We start from the raw sequence: 17,342 nt of genomic DNA on the forward strand, positions 1-17,342 counted from the left end.
CCTTCAACTGATTGGACGTGGCCCACCCACATTATCAAGGGTAATCTCCTTTACTTAAAATCAACTGATTGTAGATGTTAACCACATCTAGATTAGTGACTGATTAAATGACTGGCTACTGTAGCATAGCCAAGTTGACACATAAAATTAACCATCACACGCAGGTTCATTTGTCCTTGCTTTCCCCACTTCATATCCAGCTTTTCTTCCTGACTGCCAGCTCTGTGACCTATAGCAACTTCAGGCCCACCATGAGATGCAGAGAAAATAGCTTTCCATTGACTTCTTCACCAGGTCCCAAATTGCATTAGCTCTTCATCCCGATAATAAATCTTTTATTCCATTTCATTCATAATGGTTCTGTTTCCCTGACTGAACCCCAATTGATACATACCCTATGACTTAGAATTCTCTGGCCTTATAGAATATCAGAACAGCCTGCTGAACCCTCAGTTATAGCCTGTTGAGAGAGCACGCCCTGAGGTTAGGAGCTCTCCTATAGGATGCAGTTTAGGTTATAAACCACAACCAAGACATGATGCTATTTTTCCCATAGCCATAACATATGTGTCCAGAAATCATGGGGTGTGAGTGACTCCCTGCCTTACTACACCTAATAACCCAGCCTCACAACTGTGGGCTCTCCTTGTCCCTGGAGGGTTGTCCATGCTTGTCTTCCCTGCTGACAATGCCACAATTAGGTCCCATCAGTGGCCATGCCCTAACAGGCTATAGCTCTTTGGCTGCCACTGCCATTAAGAAACTAAGGCTCCATGTGGCAGATCCCAGCTTAGCACTACCCCCACCACCACCCCAGGTATCACCAAGCCTCTCAGCTCCAGAGAGAAGAAAGTTCCCTCTGAGAATCTTGAGTACATACTTGCCCTACAGCCACGTATGGCTGCAGAATTCCTGGAACAAACCTAGTCCTGGAGCCTGGACTCTTCTAAGAAAAGACACCTTGGCAATGAGACATTCCTTCTTTAGCACCCACCATGGGCAGCTTGCCTACTGATTTGGGCCTTACTGCCTTCGGCTCCTTTATCTTCTAAGGAAAACTGTGGGGAGTGGAGGCTGCTCAGTCTTATGGGGCAACTCTCCTCCCTCCCTCTGGCTCTTCACACTTTACCCAACATGCAATCTCTGACTTCTCTAGGAAGCCTCCCCTAAGAACTCCTGCTCATACTGACCCTCTCCTTCTCCAGGATTTTTAAAGCTATCATTGTCCACATCATTCATTTGACATTTAACCAGATACTGCTTCATAATGTTATTTAGCTTTATTTTTTCCCAACAACCAAGCAAGATATGGTGTGTATTGAGAGTCCTCCCAAGAGAAAACACTCCTTCCCTCGTGCCGCTTACTGTCTGGTTCCCATTTGCACCTCATCTCCCACCCAGTGCATTCAATTTATTGAATAGTATCTACTGAGTACCTACTATGTACGTGCCAGTCACTGTTCTAGAATCTGGGGATATAGCAATGACCAGGATAGACAAAGCACCAGCCTTCATGGCACCTATATTCCAGTTGGAGGAGACAGATGAAAAGCACATAAACAAATAGAAAGATTCCAAATCATGATAAGTCTATGGAAAAAAACAGGGTAATGGATACTGAGTGATGGTGAGATGAGCTGTTTAAATTGAGTGGTAAGGGAAGATAGCTCTGGATGACCTGGATGGCCGAAACTAGCCAGCTGTGCAAAGATTTGATGGAATAGTACTCCAAGCACAGAAAATAGCAAGTGCAAAGCCCCTAAGGCAGAAATAAGCTTGGTCTGTTGAAGGAATGGAAAGGAAACTAATGTGGATGGATTATAGTGAGTGAGGAGTGAGGAGTGGGTGGTGAATCAGTCAGTGTCCAATCAGATGGAAACCACATAGAACTTTGAATACAGAAAGTTTAATATAGGGCCGGCCCCGTGGCTTAGCGGTTAAGTGTGCGTGCTCCACTACTGGCGGCCCAGGTTCGGATCCCGGGCGCGCACCGTTGCACCGATTCTCCGGCCATGATGAGGCCGCGTCCCACATCCAGCAACTAGAAGGATGTGCAACTAGGACATACAACTATCTACTGGGGCTTTGGGGGGAAAAAAAAAAAGGAGGAGGATTGGCAATAGATGTTAGCTCAGAGCCGGTCTTCCTCAGCAAAAAGAGGAGGATTAGCATGTATGTTAGCTCAGGGCTGATCTTCCTCACACACAAAAAAAGAAAGTTTAATATAAAGAATTATTAACAGGGGAGTGAAGTAACAAGGAATTGGCTATTAAGAGTTAAAGAGAACTCTAAAGAATACAGAAATAGCAGATATAGAGAGCAGCCATTACCCTTGGGGCTGAGATAGAGTGCCTGAGGAAGAGCTGTTTCCCCCCCAACCAAAGGCTGGGATTCAGACCTCAGAGAGAGCACAGTCCTGACTCACTGGATGGCAGAAAAGCCACTGAGCTGCCTCACTGGTGGGACTTGCCAGGAATCTGCTCCCTGGGATGTCAGGAGAAGGTGTCCACAGGGAGGTCCCATAGCTCAGAACTCACCGTAAAGTCACCCAAAGGAGTGTAGGGGAGGCCATTCACAAGGAGCTGCCTTGCTGGTGGCATTCCACTAGGAAACTGCCAGAGAAGCTGCCGGGGGAAGCTGCTAGCCACCAGGCACTGCAGGAGCTCACAAAGCCACCTCTGCAGGAGCCACGCACTAGAGAAAGGCATCTCCTGCAGGAGCCCAGCACAGCAGAAACCACATGCTCTCAGGGCCAGAACACTGGAGAAAGCCCACACAGGCTCTGCGGGAGCCTGGTCAGCAAGGCTCAGGAACCAGGAAGAGAAAAACTCTTCCTTCTCCTGTGTCCCTCCAATGTCCTCTATTGAGAAGGCTCAGCATCATGCCAGCTGGCAACAGAGAAATATTTACAAAGCTCATCTCCACTACCCCAGAGGAGGCAGATAAGAGTGGGTGCTAGGAGATGGGGTCAGAGAGGAAGGCAAGGGGCAGACCAACATATGACAGTTCATTATTCTAGGTATAAACTGAGCCAATGTAGCTCTTCATCAGGAGACAGGGCTAGAGTAATCAGGAAAGGCTGCCTGGGGGAGGCAGAACGTGAGCTTACCCCAACTCGCATAAGATGACAAGCTCAACCCAAGGGTAGGGGCTAGGTGTTCTCAGCTCTTTTCATCTCTAAGCAAACCACCCTTACAAAGCAACTCCTATGGGTCTGACCCTGAACTGAGCACCTTCTCTCATTTCCCCAGAACCTGGCCAGGGCAGGCTAACAGTAGGTGCTTAATAACAATGAGTTTCTTTGAAAGAAAGAGTTTTTCAGCTCCACTCCATCAGCATGTGACTGCGATTTACCCCCAGGGTCATCCTTTGCCCTGGGTCCTCCTTCTCTGAGGCAGCACCCTCCTGATGACCCCCGCTGGTCCCTGAGAACTCTCTGTGCATCTGGAGGCTCTTTCCACCCCGTGTGAAGGAAGCATCACCCTCAATCACTCTCTCCACAGCTCTGACCTCTTGGATGCCGGCGAAGTCCCTCTATCCTCATGACTAAGCGAGCTTGGAGAACTGGTGATGGAAAAGGCGGGGAGCAGTCCTTGACATATCTTGGTGCTGGTTCACAATTTTGGTCTCTCTGACCTTTGCCCTTTGTAAGCCAGGCTTTGAGAAAGAGAATTGGAGAAGCAAACTGATCTCTGGGACTTTGGACAAAGGAAAAGATTGGTCACATCTGGTGACTGCACTCTCAATCTTGCAATATCTCCAAGTTGGGGCCTTGATTTCATAAACATCTCAGTTCAGGGCTCACTAAGTGAAAAATGTCTTGGACAGAGAACATGCCAACAGATCCACAGGCTTCTCCAAGGTTCCTGAGACCCTGGATGAACTGCTCATAAATGCTCTCGCTCTTCTTCCCCCTTGCTTCTCTGTTTGGTTCAGCCCTCACCTCCTCCAAATAAGGCCAATCAAACAGGTACCAAGTCTCCGCCTACATGGCCATTATTCTTCTCAGCTTGGCTTCAAGGAGGGGTGCTGGGGCTCTGCCCCTAGGAGCTCACTGTCCGTCTCGGAGAGCAGAGTCCCACCCCTGGAAGAGTGGACTGGGGCAGCAGCTGATGAAGGTCTATGGCCCTGCTTCTCAAACTCTAATGAGCATAGAAATCACCTTGGGATCTTCTTAAAATGCAGATTCTGATTCAGAAGGTTTAGGGAAGGCCCAGAGACTCTGCATTTCTAACAGTTCCAAGCAATGCTAAAGCTGCCAAACCATGGACCACACTTTGAGTAGCAAGGGGCTACAGTGTGTGGCTTAGACAACCAAGCGGACACAGGAACTCACACGTCCAGAAGACATGGGCCTCAGGAAGGTCTATCAAGCTGGACAAAGCTTCACAGAGTTGTTGGCACTGGAGCTGGGTCTCAAAGACCAGGAGGTTCTGGAGAATGGGAGGTGACCGTGCAGGAGGCCCCCAGCAGTCTGCAGAGGAGAGCAGCATCTCATTTCCTCCTGCCACAGCCACGCTCTCTCAGGCCTGCCTTCTGACCCATCTGCAGGACCTACTTCCAGGAGTTGGATCAAGTACATGCTGTGAGTCATGGTCCAGTTCCTCTTCCCACTCTGGTTCCTTCTCTGACTCCTAAGGGCAGAAGGACACTTCAGGAGGACCTCCTGCCCACTCTCTCCTCAAGCAATTATGGGCCATCTGGAACAATGGGACTCCAGAAAACATAAACAAGCAAATTTGGAGAAAATATGAGTAATTGCAAGAAAGGAACAAAAGATGAGAACGGCCTCTGACAATGACTGGCAGGGGAAGTGGGTGGAGGTGGGAAAGGCTCCATGAATTCACTCCGTCTTTGAATGAGTCCCTGGAGAGCTGTGATTTTCAGCTTCTTAGTCAAGAGTCTGGCATTTAGCTGCATGGATGTCGTGCTTAGTCCAGTGAGCAAGGCTGGTCGACTCCTAGAATGCTGAGGGGTACACACAAACAGTCCTCTTTTCATCCTGCCCACACAACCATCCTACTCCAAAGCCACCCCTACTCAGGGCGCACAGCCAAGCAAACCCTGCACATACATCTTCAATGCCCTCATTCCCCACTCATTCGAACCCCTCTCTCGGCCCAGCCCTTTCTGGCTTTAGAGCCTTAGCCCGACCTGTCATGTCTGCTGGGGATTCCCTCCCCCCACCCTCGGCACAATGGCTCCTCCTAACCCTTCAAGTCTCAGAGCAAAGTCACTTCCACACAGAAGTCTTCCTGGACCACCATGTCTGTCAGCCCTCCATTCTCATCAGGGCCCCCTGTCTGCCACTTGTCACCACTTCTTCATCTGTGGTTAACCTGTTTACGTTCTTTCTCTCCTACCAGGCTCCAGCCACCATCAAGTCAGGCACCAGCACTGCACCTGGTACATACTGAACACTCAACAAACACGCGATGAAGGGAAGAATGAAGCGCTATAAATTCATGTCACCCTCACAAGGGGTTCCCCAGCCAATTGACACCAGGTTGATCATTCACAGCAATTTTTTTTGTAATTTGTGTTGTTCACCACAGAACTCTTTCTCCATCTTAAAGCAATCTTACCATAGAAACCTGAATCTTATCAAAGAGCCCCCACATCCAGTGGCTCCTGGGGATGCTATGGTTGCCAGCCACCCCAGGTGAGGGCCAGTCACAGGCCAGAGTTCGGCCCCCATTGCCTCTGCTCCATCTTCTCATGATTCAGTTAGCAGGGGACCTCATCACCTAGGCATTTGGCTCCAACCAGAATTCAAAGCTGGCAACAGGGAGCCCTCATGACTCTCCCCGAGGGGAGCTAGGAGGTTGGGGCTGCAGGCTTCAGGCCCTTGGTCCTGGGAGAGAGATGAACTGTGACCACAGCAGGCAGAGAAGGAGGGTCCAGGCTGCTGGTTCACGCCCACTCTGGGCAGCCGAGGAGGAGTGCCCGGGCCCCCAGTGAAGCAGTCCCTGCAGACCAGCTTGCGCCTTTGCCTTTTCCCACCTCCCTATGTTCTTACTGCCGTCCCCATCCACAGGCACCAGCAGAAAGAGCCTTTCTAAGCACTGTTTACATTCTTGCCATTTTTGCCTGTGTTTAGACTTACTAAAAAACGCATCTTAAACATTTACAAGCAATCATAGGCCCTCCTGGATCTCAAATAAACTTTCCGATAAACCAGTCAACTTCAGAGTCGCCATCCCCCAAGAATCATAAAACTTCAGAGCTGGTAGGCCCTTAAAGATCCCAATGTCCTCATCCTAGGGCTGGAGAAACTGAGGCCCCAGGAGGGGCAGGGACCTGCCCCAACTCACAGGGCACTTAGTGGCGCAGCCAGGGCTGGAGCAGGACTCCTGCCTCCACAGCCCTGCATTCCATCTCACGTGTGAAAAATCTGAGCCCATCAACACGCTGCCTCCGCGGGCATGTGGTTCTAGTTTTTAAGAGAACAAACTGATTTGAGGTTTCAAAATATTAATGCACTTAGGGTTTGGAGAAGGAATGTGTGTTAAGTGAACATTCTTGGTCGTCAGCCATCCCCCAGCGCCAGGCAGGCTGGCTGCCTGATGTGAGGGCCCTGGGACTCCGTGTTGAGCGTCTGCTGTGCAATTTTAAGTCACAGGCCCCAAACCACTCGGATTGCAGCGTTGCTCAGTGTAAAAGTGCCAGGTCTGAGAGGCAGCCCTGAGAGCAGGTCCTGAAAGAGGATGACAAGAACGTGTCCTCTCCAGCCAGAGCAAGGCTGAGGGTTTCATGTCAAACTCTCCACCAGGGTCTACACTAATGGGGGTGGGGACTACCTACCCTTCATAAGCACTCAATAGACCCAGGAATGGAGAACCCTGCTGAGGCTCCTCATCTCAGGCCCATAACCAGCTCTCACACCCTCAGAAATCTCCACAAGGCCTGAAACCGGGAGAACAAGGGTCTAGCATGAATCCGGAAGACACCATACAGGCCCTAAGCCCTCTGGGCCACCACCTCCCTCTCTCCACCACCACAGGCCCTAACAGGAAATTGAGGAAAGCTTTCTAAACCTCTACAGTGGGATTTCCAAGCAGGGCTCCAAGGGCTGAGGCCTATGCTCCAAGGAGTCAGGTTTCAACAAAAGCTGTGGGCCGGGGGTTTCCGTCGCAGGGCCTGTTCAGCAGAGTACGCTGGACCCTGTGCTGGCTTGGGATGGGAGGGAGGCCGAGGCTGGCTCAGGAGCCTCAGGAAGCCAGAAGGTGACCCCTTCCCAGCCACAGGCTTAATGCAGACTTCATTGCACCTCCCCCTGCCCCTGTGCCCCAAAGCCCAGAAGTCCCCCTCTGCACATGCCCTAGGCTGCATCCTTCATAAGGCTGGGAGACTTAGGCTTGGTGGAGCTCCAAGGACTGCCACCTTGGGCCCTAATGGTCTCCCCAAAGCACAGAGACTTTAGGCAAGATGTTTTTAGAGCAAAGTCATTGATTGCATACCCAAACTCTGGTTGTGCCTGGCCCCATGCAGGACTGTGCTGTGTTGGAGACAAGAGAGGAAGCTGCCGCTGCTGGTCTCAGTGGTCTACAGACCAACAGGAGAAGTCTAATAAAAATAAGTCTAAATGCAATATACGGCCCTGGATTGGATCATGGAACAGGAAAAGGATGCTGGTAGAAAAACTAGTAAAATCCAAATGAAGTCTGAGTTTAGTTCATAGTAATGTATCCAAGTTTGTTTGTTAGTCTTGACAAATGTACCAGTTATGTAAGATGTTAACATTAGGGGAAACTGGGCGAGGAGTATATGAGAACTCTCCTGTACTATCTTTGCAACTTCTCTGTTAATCTAAAACGATTCCAAAATAAAACATTTGTATAAAAAAGTAACCACTGATTGTGCAATCACTACGTGTCAGTCATGGAACTGAGTACTTCCCATGCATTATCTCATTTAATCCTCCCCAAAACTTCATGGAGGCTGCAATCATAATCTCCATATGACAGCCAAGGAAACTGAGACCGGAGGTGCAGACATCCTGAGTCTAAGCAGGCAGCAGGTGGTGGCTCAAAGGTCACCAGCAGTTGGAGGAGCAGAGACCAGGCAGCCACCTATACAACCCCATGTATAGAAGCGCTGCTGGATTAACTCACTAAAACGGAAATCCGAGGCCAAGTAAAAGTGAGTGATTCGCCATAAGGCCCCTGAAACACTTGCTGGGTCTTCTGAACCCCCTCAAGAGCCCGCCTGAGAGGGCTTTTCCTCCCTGTGCAGTGTCAGCGATGAGAGCCACCACCCCTCCCCGCAGTGTGCAAATCCTTCCAGCGGGAAATTAAATTCCTTCCTATTCCCTCCTCAAGGACCTTGGAACATAGTCCTCAGAAGGTTACCAAGGGAAAATTCTTTCCTCCTTCTATTTATAAGATTTTTTTTCAAGACTCAAAACAATTCCCAGGGCTCTTTTTCACACAGACAGAAAACTTGCAACTATTCCCAAGTCTCTGGTTAAGCACAAGGCCTGCTGTCGATCCTGCTGCCTGACCGTGCCCATCATCACACTCGACGGCCCTTGCCCTCCTCATCTCTCCCTCGGCCCTGAACTTCACTGCCAGGAATTGCTGTTCAAGTCTTGAGATGAAGGGGAAAGAAAAGTTCTAGCACTCTCCCCAACCAGCCTGTTAGCCGACATGGGCAGAGAGCAGGTCATAGTCTCAGGGTTTTCTCTTTTTAGTATCTATGCTCTACTAGGTGCTGGAAATATGACTTCTTAGCACCTACTGGTCAAAGAGGAGCTACTGAAGAACAGACGAACCCATGGTAGGATGAAGGGTGCTCAATGGTCTCTGCTGTGCCCTCAATTTCAATCATGAGCAAGGGAGACTGGGCCGGCCTGTCTTTCCTGAAAACACTTCTCTAAGAAAAGGTACAATCACAGACAGACCTGGCAGAACTCAGGGAATATGGGACAACCATGTCATGGCACATGGCTGAGTTGGGGTGAGTTGGAACTCAACGTCTGTGTCAGACTTTGCTCTTAGGGCTGAAGTCAACCTCACTAGGAAAAGTTCCCCTTATTGTCCTCAAGGTTTTTTAGCCACTTCCTAGGGTGACTCCAGTAAGCAAGGCCACAGCTGAGATGCTGATGGTCGCTTGGGGGTATTTCAGGCTCAGTGAATAATTATGTGAACAAAATAACACAAAGTGGTTGCCAACAGCTATTAGACCTGTGAAAAAAAACAATGGAAAACTCAGTTGACTGGCTATCAAAGGGCCCTTACGGAAAGAAGGAAACCAGCTGTGGCTTAACATCTGTAAGCTCAAAACACAATGCAAAACAAGTGAACAACCAAAGGAAAAACTGTCCACAAGTCTTTACCTGCGGAATTCTATCAAGGCTCCCGTACACCATTTAATTGGCCGAGAGTTGGTTTCATTCCAAACTGGTATGCACCTAAGCAGTGCAGAGGAGGCCTTGCAGAGACTTTGGCTGTTTTAGACTGATGATAGACGGAGCAGGAGACAGGAAACTTACCCTCATTGCCTGTGTTTAGACTTACTAAAAAATGCATCTGAAACATTTACAAGCAATCATAGGCCCTCCTGGTGAGCGAGTGCCTCCCCCTGTGTGTATTCCCAGCCCCTTCTGTCAACAGTGATGGCAATGGAAGGCCCTTGTGGAAGGTACTTCCCTGCAGGTGAAATCAGTGCTAGGTGACAGCCTCATCATCAACTCATACCTGGGAAGGTGGCCTCCCAGAAGGGAGGATGGACAGAAAAATGGTCATTTCATCTTCTGATCTACTGGGAAATGGCCCACAGATTGTGCAAAGAGCACAGCTTTGGAATCACACAGACCTGGGTCTGACTTGTAGCTCCATCATGCATTAGCTGGGTGGCCTTGACGATGCATCAGCTTTAGTTTCCTCATCTGCTTTGCAGGGTCACGGTAAAGACTAGAGATAAATGAATATAAAGACACCAGCATGGTAAGACATGCAGAACAAATGCTGACTTTTTCATGCATGTTAGCAGCTGGCACTGCCCCAGGGAGGCTAGCCACCTGTGCACCCGGAGTTCATCAGACATCTCCATCAACCCAAACCTGCTCTTGCATCAGATAGAGCACTGCCTCAAATCCTCATGGCTCTCATCATCTTCTTCATAAAGTCAGACCTCTAGAATCTTAGCTATCCGTGTCATCTTCCAGCATCTTCTCTCACAAATGCCAGGTTCCCACCACATCAGACTTCTCCTGATCACGCCCTGCCTAGCCCTGACACTGTGACACCTTTGCTAAGGCTGGTCCACTGCTTGGGAATTTTTATCCCCATGTGCACTTGTTGAAATTCCATTTGTCTTCCAAAGTCTGTCTCACACGTGATCTCTGAAGAGCCTTCCTTAATCTCTTTATCAGAACAACCATCTTGGCCCTCCATAGCACAGTTTTATGTGCACTATCAACTGTTTATCATAAGAGCCAGATTAGAACATCTGTTTTCTCAGTCCTCTGGCTCTAGTAAAGAGTGCTGACTCGTCTATTGACTGGTGGGTGGCCTGAGACAAGTTTCCTAACTTTCTAAGCCTCATTCTCCTCATCTGTAAAACAGGATGATAATCATTGTGGCAAACACATAGAGCTGTTGGGAGCATTAAATGCAACTACGTGGGTGATGGTGCCTGGCACACGTTAGTCCAGTAAATGTTGGTTGCTGCTCTGAGAACTTGTGTGAGTAAATGGAGTTGCTGGCTCACTAGCCTGGAAGATTCCCAAGGCCAAGAACTAGATCACTTCCACAGAAAGAACATGGTTCCTGGCATGAGAAGATGCTCCATAAATGCTGGCTGAATAGGATTGGACTTTTCCTTTGGGAGAGTTAACTTTTTGAAGGCCGAGACCATGTCTGTCCTGACCTCTCTTAACAGTGCTGAGTTGGGACAGAGGAGAAGTCAGCCTTCATCAGCACTGCAGGAGAGAGGCCCACGGGAGACAGGTCATGATGGGAGGTGACCTTCTCTGCAGTAATGGAGTCACCTCAGCCCCACCACAGCCCTGAAGGGTCTCTCCAGTCTCACTCTCTGCCTTCCTCCGCCAGGAAGAATCCATTCTCATCCCACGCCCACTCCCAACTTGCAGGTTCTTCATGTAGGAGCTGCTGAATGATATTCTGAAGTGGTCACCATAGAAGGGACCAGAAACTCAGCTTGGTCACCTCTTCAAGGGCCTCTGTATTTAGCCCCACAAATGCACAAGGAACTGGGCTTCATTCTCATGGAGGCTGCAGCTGTTCTCAGCTTTTCCCCACCGCCCATCGGGAAACAACGCAGAAACATAATTGAACAGCTGTGGCTGTAAAAAGAACCTGCTTCAGAACAATAATTCGTGTCCAACAAGTATGTGCCGCAGGCTGGGTGATGGGACAGCTATTCACATGATGGGAGATGAGTCTGCTCAGCTCACCCTCAGACTGTTGTCTGTCTGCTTCCCTGCCTGCATGTTGTGGGTTCAGGACTTGCTGTGCTGCCCCCTCTAGCTCCCACTGACCTGGGTCCCCTCCCTTGGAACCTGAATGTGAGACAGTCTCTCAGTACCATTGCAGAGGTCGTAAGTGATGTGCTCAGTTCTGTGGATGCCATCTGGGCCCCCTATTCTTTTCTCTCTGCTCTTGAGAAAGTGCCCATCAGATGCCACATTTGAAACTTTAGGATCTGCCAACAGAGTTTTCATCCCATCCTGAGTCTCCCTCATGTCCGGATCTACTTGCTATGGGTTTCTATGAGATTGTAGCCAGGTTTGGCCAAACTACTCTTGTACACGTGTTGTTTTGAAAGATTAGCACAGAATCCAACACAATATTTCTCTTGGGTTCCTCTTCCAAGCCAACAGAGAAAGAGCTGTTTCCAAAAAAATAACACATTATTAACCAATGAATAAGAGCCAAGAAAACAACGTAGCCAGCATATTTATTCCAAACAGCTTGTTTAGAATGCAAATTGCAAATATATCTAATTCCACCAGGCTCTTTGGGGAAACATACGAAAGACCTCTTACAGCCAGTGGAGCCAAGGGGCTTGTCAGGGGCTGCCTAACACTGGGCACTCTTGGTTTCTCCCAGATCAGAACTTGCTCCACGCCAAAGAGCTCACTCGCAGAGCCCTGCTACCTCTCACACCTCCCACTTGAGAGCAACATTCTTTCATCCCACGCCTTTGCCTTGAGAGTAGCCATCTGACCATAGTCAGTAGCACCATTCAAGAAACTTCCCTCTAAATGAAGGCAACATCCCCACGAGAAGAAAAAACAAAAGCCACTGTAACTGCTTCCATTAACGGATGTCAGAACTGGGCCCCAAGTGTGTGAAGGTTTGAATCAATTTGATTTATGAAAACTAAGGAAACTTTCCAGTAAGTTTGGTACATCCACAGCTCTGGAGAAAGGCCTTAATTATACTGCCTCTGCTCATTAAATAGATAAGATCTTAGCAAAGGCAAGCTATGTTTTGTCTTCAGAAAAAAAATGTAAATCCATCTGGCTCCATATACTATAGTTGTCAATAGCCCGAGGCCATGTGAAATGCCCAAAGTTTTCATCTTCCCAGATCTGGGGTGGAACAGAAGCGAGACATCAACATCAGAGCTCTGAGGCTGGCAGCGAGATGATGTATTGGAGTATTCCTGTCTCTACAGAGCCCCAGAGCCAAACACTGCACGTAGACTAGATGAGACGCCAAAGCATAAAAAGCCAAAGGAAGAAATAGCCCTATAATTTATCACAGAAATGTCTCCTCTTGGGAAATCAATGTAAAGAAGATTCATACTTTTAATGGTTCAGCTGACCCCTCTTCCAGGCCAGAAAGGACCAATGCTCTCTGGTCACCAGCCTTTGAGTGCCCCTTGGCTTCTCAATGAGGTCATCACAAATACCAACTAGAGAGTCAGTTAGTATTAATGAAAACCTACTGTTCCATCAGCCATGGGGAGCCTATCATTGTTCAAATGAATCCCTTGGAGGAAATATTGTTTTCTATTGAATGTCCCCATGGCAGAAGCCCCAGAAGCCCCTCACATCAAAATCAGGACTCAGAGGAAGAGCAACTGTGTGAAACTTAGAAGAGTTTCTTTATGAAAGTACCCTCAGTCCTCAGACCTCTTTTATTCCCTCTCTAGCCTTATTTCTTAGGGTATTTCATTCCTCCAAATGTTTTAAATATCTTATAAAATCTATTTCTACATTTATATCTCTGCAACAGGCCTCTTCCTTGAACCCTAGATTTTAAATCCCACTGCCAACTTGGCATCTCAAACTTAACATGCCCCAAACCAAGCTTTTGTGTAATGACCTTGTACCCTATGATGTTGCTAGATTCATTTATTGATTCTCATATATTTTTCTGTAGGTTCTTCAGGATTTTCTACATACAAGATCATGTTGCCTGCAAATAAAGATAGTTCATTTCTTTCTTTCTAATTTATATGTCTTTAATTTCTTTTTCTTGCCTTATCTCACTGGCTAGGACTTCCACTACAATGTTAAATAGAGGTGGTGAAAATTGACATCTTTGTCTTGTTCCTGATCTTAAGTGAAAAATATTCAGTCTTTAATGATCAAATATGATGTTAGCTGTAGGTTTTTCATAGATGCCCTTTATCAGGTTGAGAAAGTTCCGTTCTATTCTTAATTTTTCAAGAATTTTGATTAAAAATGGGTGTTGAATTTTTGTCAAATGCTTTTGCTACATTTATTGAAAAGATCATTTGGTTTTTCTCCTTTGTTCTTTTAATATAGTGAGTTACAATGATTAATTTTTAAATGTTAGACCAAGCTTGTATTCCTGAAATAAATCTAATTGGTCATAATGTATAATACTTTTTATATATTTCTGGATTCAATATCCTTATATTTTGTTGAGAATTTTTTCTGTTTGTCTATTTTCAGAGGGATATTGGTCTTTAGTTTCCTCTTTTATAATATTTTTGTCAGATTTTAGTATCAAAGGTATGTTGGCCTAATAAAACCAGTTGGGAATGTTTTCTCCTCCATTTTCTGAAAGAGTTAGTGTTAGATTTGTATCATTTCTTTGTTGAATGTTTCATTAAATTCACTTGTGAGGCTATCTGGACCTGGAGTTTTCTTAGTAGAAAGGTTTTTTTATTATGGATTTAATTTCTTTAATGGATAAAAACTATTCAGATTTTCTATTTCTTTTTGAGTTCATTTTAGTAAGTTGGCGTTTTCCAAGGAATTATAACATTATATCTAAGTTGTCAAATTTCATTGGCATAAAGTTGTTCACTATGTTCACCTGTTATCCTTTTAATAGACTTATTAAATAGACAGATAGTGGGACCTCCTCTTTCATTCCTGATAGTGGCAATTTATGTGTTCTCTTTTTTTCTTATTCGATCTTGCTAGGAGTTTATCATATTTAAAAATCTTTTTAGGGGCCGGCCCAGTGGCATAGTGGTTAAGTTTGCGTGCTCCACTTTGGCAGCCCAGGGTTCACGGGTTTGGATCCTGAGCGCAGACCTACACACCACTCATCAAGTCATTCTGTTGTGGCATCCCACATGTAAAACAGAGGAAGATTGGCACAGATGTTAGCTCAGGGACAATATTCCTCAAACAAAAAGAGGAAGATTGTCAGCCCAGGGCCAATCTTCCTCACAAAAAAAAGAATCTTTTTATAGTGCCAACTTTTGGCTTTGTTAATTTTCTATTGTTATGTTAATGTTTTCTGTTTCATTGATTTCTACTCTTATCTTTATTATTTCATTCCTTTTATTTACTTTGTGTTTAAATTGCTCATCTTTTCCCAGCTTCTTGAGGTGGAAATTTAAATCACTGATTTTAAATTTTTCTTTTCTAATATAAACATTTAAAGCTATAATTTCCTCTCTACTGCATCAACTGAATCCCAACAAATTTTAATATGTTGTGTTTTCATTATCATTTAGTTTGAAATATTTCTAATTTTCCATGAGATTTCATTTTTGAACCATGGGTTCAAAAAAGTGTTTTAGAACACACTTCTAAAAGTGTGTTGTTTAGGGTGTCCTAGATATTTTATTACTATTGATTTCTACTTTAATGTTTCTATGGTCAGAGAACATACTCTAAAAATTTCAGTACTTTGAATTTCAACATTTTCAAATTATTATGTGGTTCTGCAAATGGTCTAACCTTGTAAACATTCCACGTGCACTTGAAAAGAATGTGTATTCTGCAACTATTGAGTGTTCTTCTCTATAAGTGTCAATTAGGTTAAGTTGATTGATAGTGTGGTTCAAGTCTTCCATATCCCTACTGACTGTGGATTTGTCTATTTTTTCGTATTAGTTCTGTCAGTTTTGCCTCAAATATTTTGAAATTTGATTATAAGAGGGATATACACTTAGGATTGTGAATTAATACTCCTATTGTTTTGAAATGTCCCTATCATCCCTAGTAACACTCCTTATCAGGAAGCCTATTTTGCCCGAAATTGGTAGAGCTACATCAGCTTTCTTCTGCTTCTGGTTTGCATGGCGTCTGTTTCCATCCTTTACTTTCATTTTATCTGTGCTTTTATATTTAAAATGCATCTCTTATACATAGCATATAGTTTCGTCTTGCCCTTATATCCAATCTGGTAATCTCTGCCGTTTAGTCCACTTTCATTTAGTGCAATTATTTATATGCTTAGGTTTAAATCTACCATTTTCCTATTTGTTTTCAATTTTTCATCTTTTGTCAAGTTTGTCATCATTGTTTTATTGTGCCTCTGTTCTTCCTTTTCTGCCTTCTTTTGGGTTAATCAAATTTTTCTTAGCTTTCAGTTTTATTTACTTTATTAGACTTTTACCTATTTTTTGTTTTATATTTTAATGATTGCTTTAGAGATTACAATATGCATCGTATCTATATGAGATGATGGATATTAACTAAACCTACTATGTAGGTTTATATCTACTATATGTAGATCAAACCATCATGCTGTACACCTTAAACTTATACAGTGATGTATGTCAATTATATCTGAATAAAACTGGAAAAAAATAATGCATCTTTACTCATCACAGTTTACTTATAATTAATATTTTACCACTTTACAAAATATGTAAAAACCCCACAAAATATAATTTCATTTTGTGCTACTTTTGTCATATATTTTACTTCAACATACATTATAAAACCCCACAATGAATGTTATTATTTTTCCTTTAAATAAACAAGTATCATTTAGATTTTAAGAGGAAAAAAAGGAAAGAAAGCCTTTTATACTTCTCCACATATCAACCTTTTTAGTGCTCTTTATTTCTTCCTATGAAATCCAGGTTTTCATCTGACATCATATTCTTTTAGCCTAAAGAACTTTCCCTACCATTGCTTGTAGGGCAGATTTTCTGGTAACAAATTCTCTCGGCTTTTCTTTCTCTGGAAGTTTCTTTATTTCACCCTCATTTTTAAAGGATATCTTTGCTGGATACTGGGTATAGAATTCTGGCTTAAAACTGTTCCATTATCTTCTGGATTTTATTCTTTCTGATAATGTCAGCTGTTATTTATATTACTGTTCTTCTGTTATGTATTGTGGTTTTTCTCCCGGGCTGAAGATGTTTTTTTTCTTTTTCATTTGTTTTCAGCAGTTTGACTATGATGTGCCTTGGTGTGGGGTTTTTAAAAATGAATCCTGTTTGGGGTTTGCTAAGCTTCTTGGATCTAAGGTTGATGTTTTCCAACAAATTTGGGAACATTCTGGTCATTATTTCCTGAAGTATTTTTCTGTCCCATTCTTTATCTCTTACTCTTCTAGGCCCCCAATTACCCATATATTAAAATGCTTCCTATTATCCCATAGGTCAGTGAGTCTCTGTTCAATTTTCATAATCTTTCTTCTCTCTATTCTTCAGATTGAATCATCTTTATTGCTCTCTTTTCCAGTTCATTGACCCTTTCTTCTGAAGTCTCTAATCTCATGTTAATCCAGTTCAGGGAATTTTTCATTTTAGATATTGTACTTTTCAGTTTAAAATTTCCACTTGATTTGTTTTTATAGTTTTCATCTCTTTCCTCACTATGTCCGTCTTTTCCTTTAAGTTCTTGGACATATTTGTAGTGGCAATTTTAAAATCCTTGTCTACTAATTACAACATCTGGGTAATCTTGTGGTCTTAACTTTTTTTCTTGACTAGCAGTCACACTTTACTACTTCTTAGTACATCTAGTAATTTTTTATTGTACTTCTGACACTGTCATTGCTACCATATAGGAGTCTGGATTATAGAAGATAGTTATATCCTTGATCTTAACCCTGTTGAGTTTGGTTTCATTCTTTGTTAGGGCTAGTCTAGTTTTGTTTTTCCCTAATCCCAGGGTATAATCCTTACTGTAGGGCATGGTCCTT

The 17,342-nt window shown here is 44.6% G+C and overlaps 1 long non-coding RNA gene across 3 annotated transcripts in view; it reads right to left on the reverse strand.

Annotated features, from left to right (window-relative positions):
- LOC106803349 (uncharacterized) overlaps nt 1-17,342 on the reverse strand; it is a 161,498-nt gene that overhangs the window by 27,439 nt on the left and 116,717 nt on the right. For 2 of the 3 annotated variants that reach the window (XR_015551964.1, XR_015551962.1), the window contains exon 3: nt 9,817-9,914. The exons of the other annotated variant lie outside the window; for it this stretch is intronic. This is a non-coding gene — a long non-coding RNA (uncharacterized LOC106803349). The remainder of the gene's footprint in view (nt 1-9,816; nt 9,915-17,342) is intronic. 3 annotated transcript variants of the gene reach the window in all.

This window comes from Ceratotherium simum, chromosome 4 (assembly GCF_057802395.1).
Source record: "Ceratotherium simum simum isolate JZ-2026a chromosome 4, ASM5780239v1, whole genome shotgun sequence".
NCBI lineage: Eukaryota > Metazoa > Chordata > Mammalia > Perissodactyla > Rhinocerotidae > Ceratotherium > Ceratotherium simum.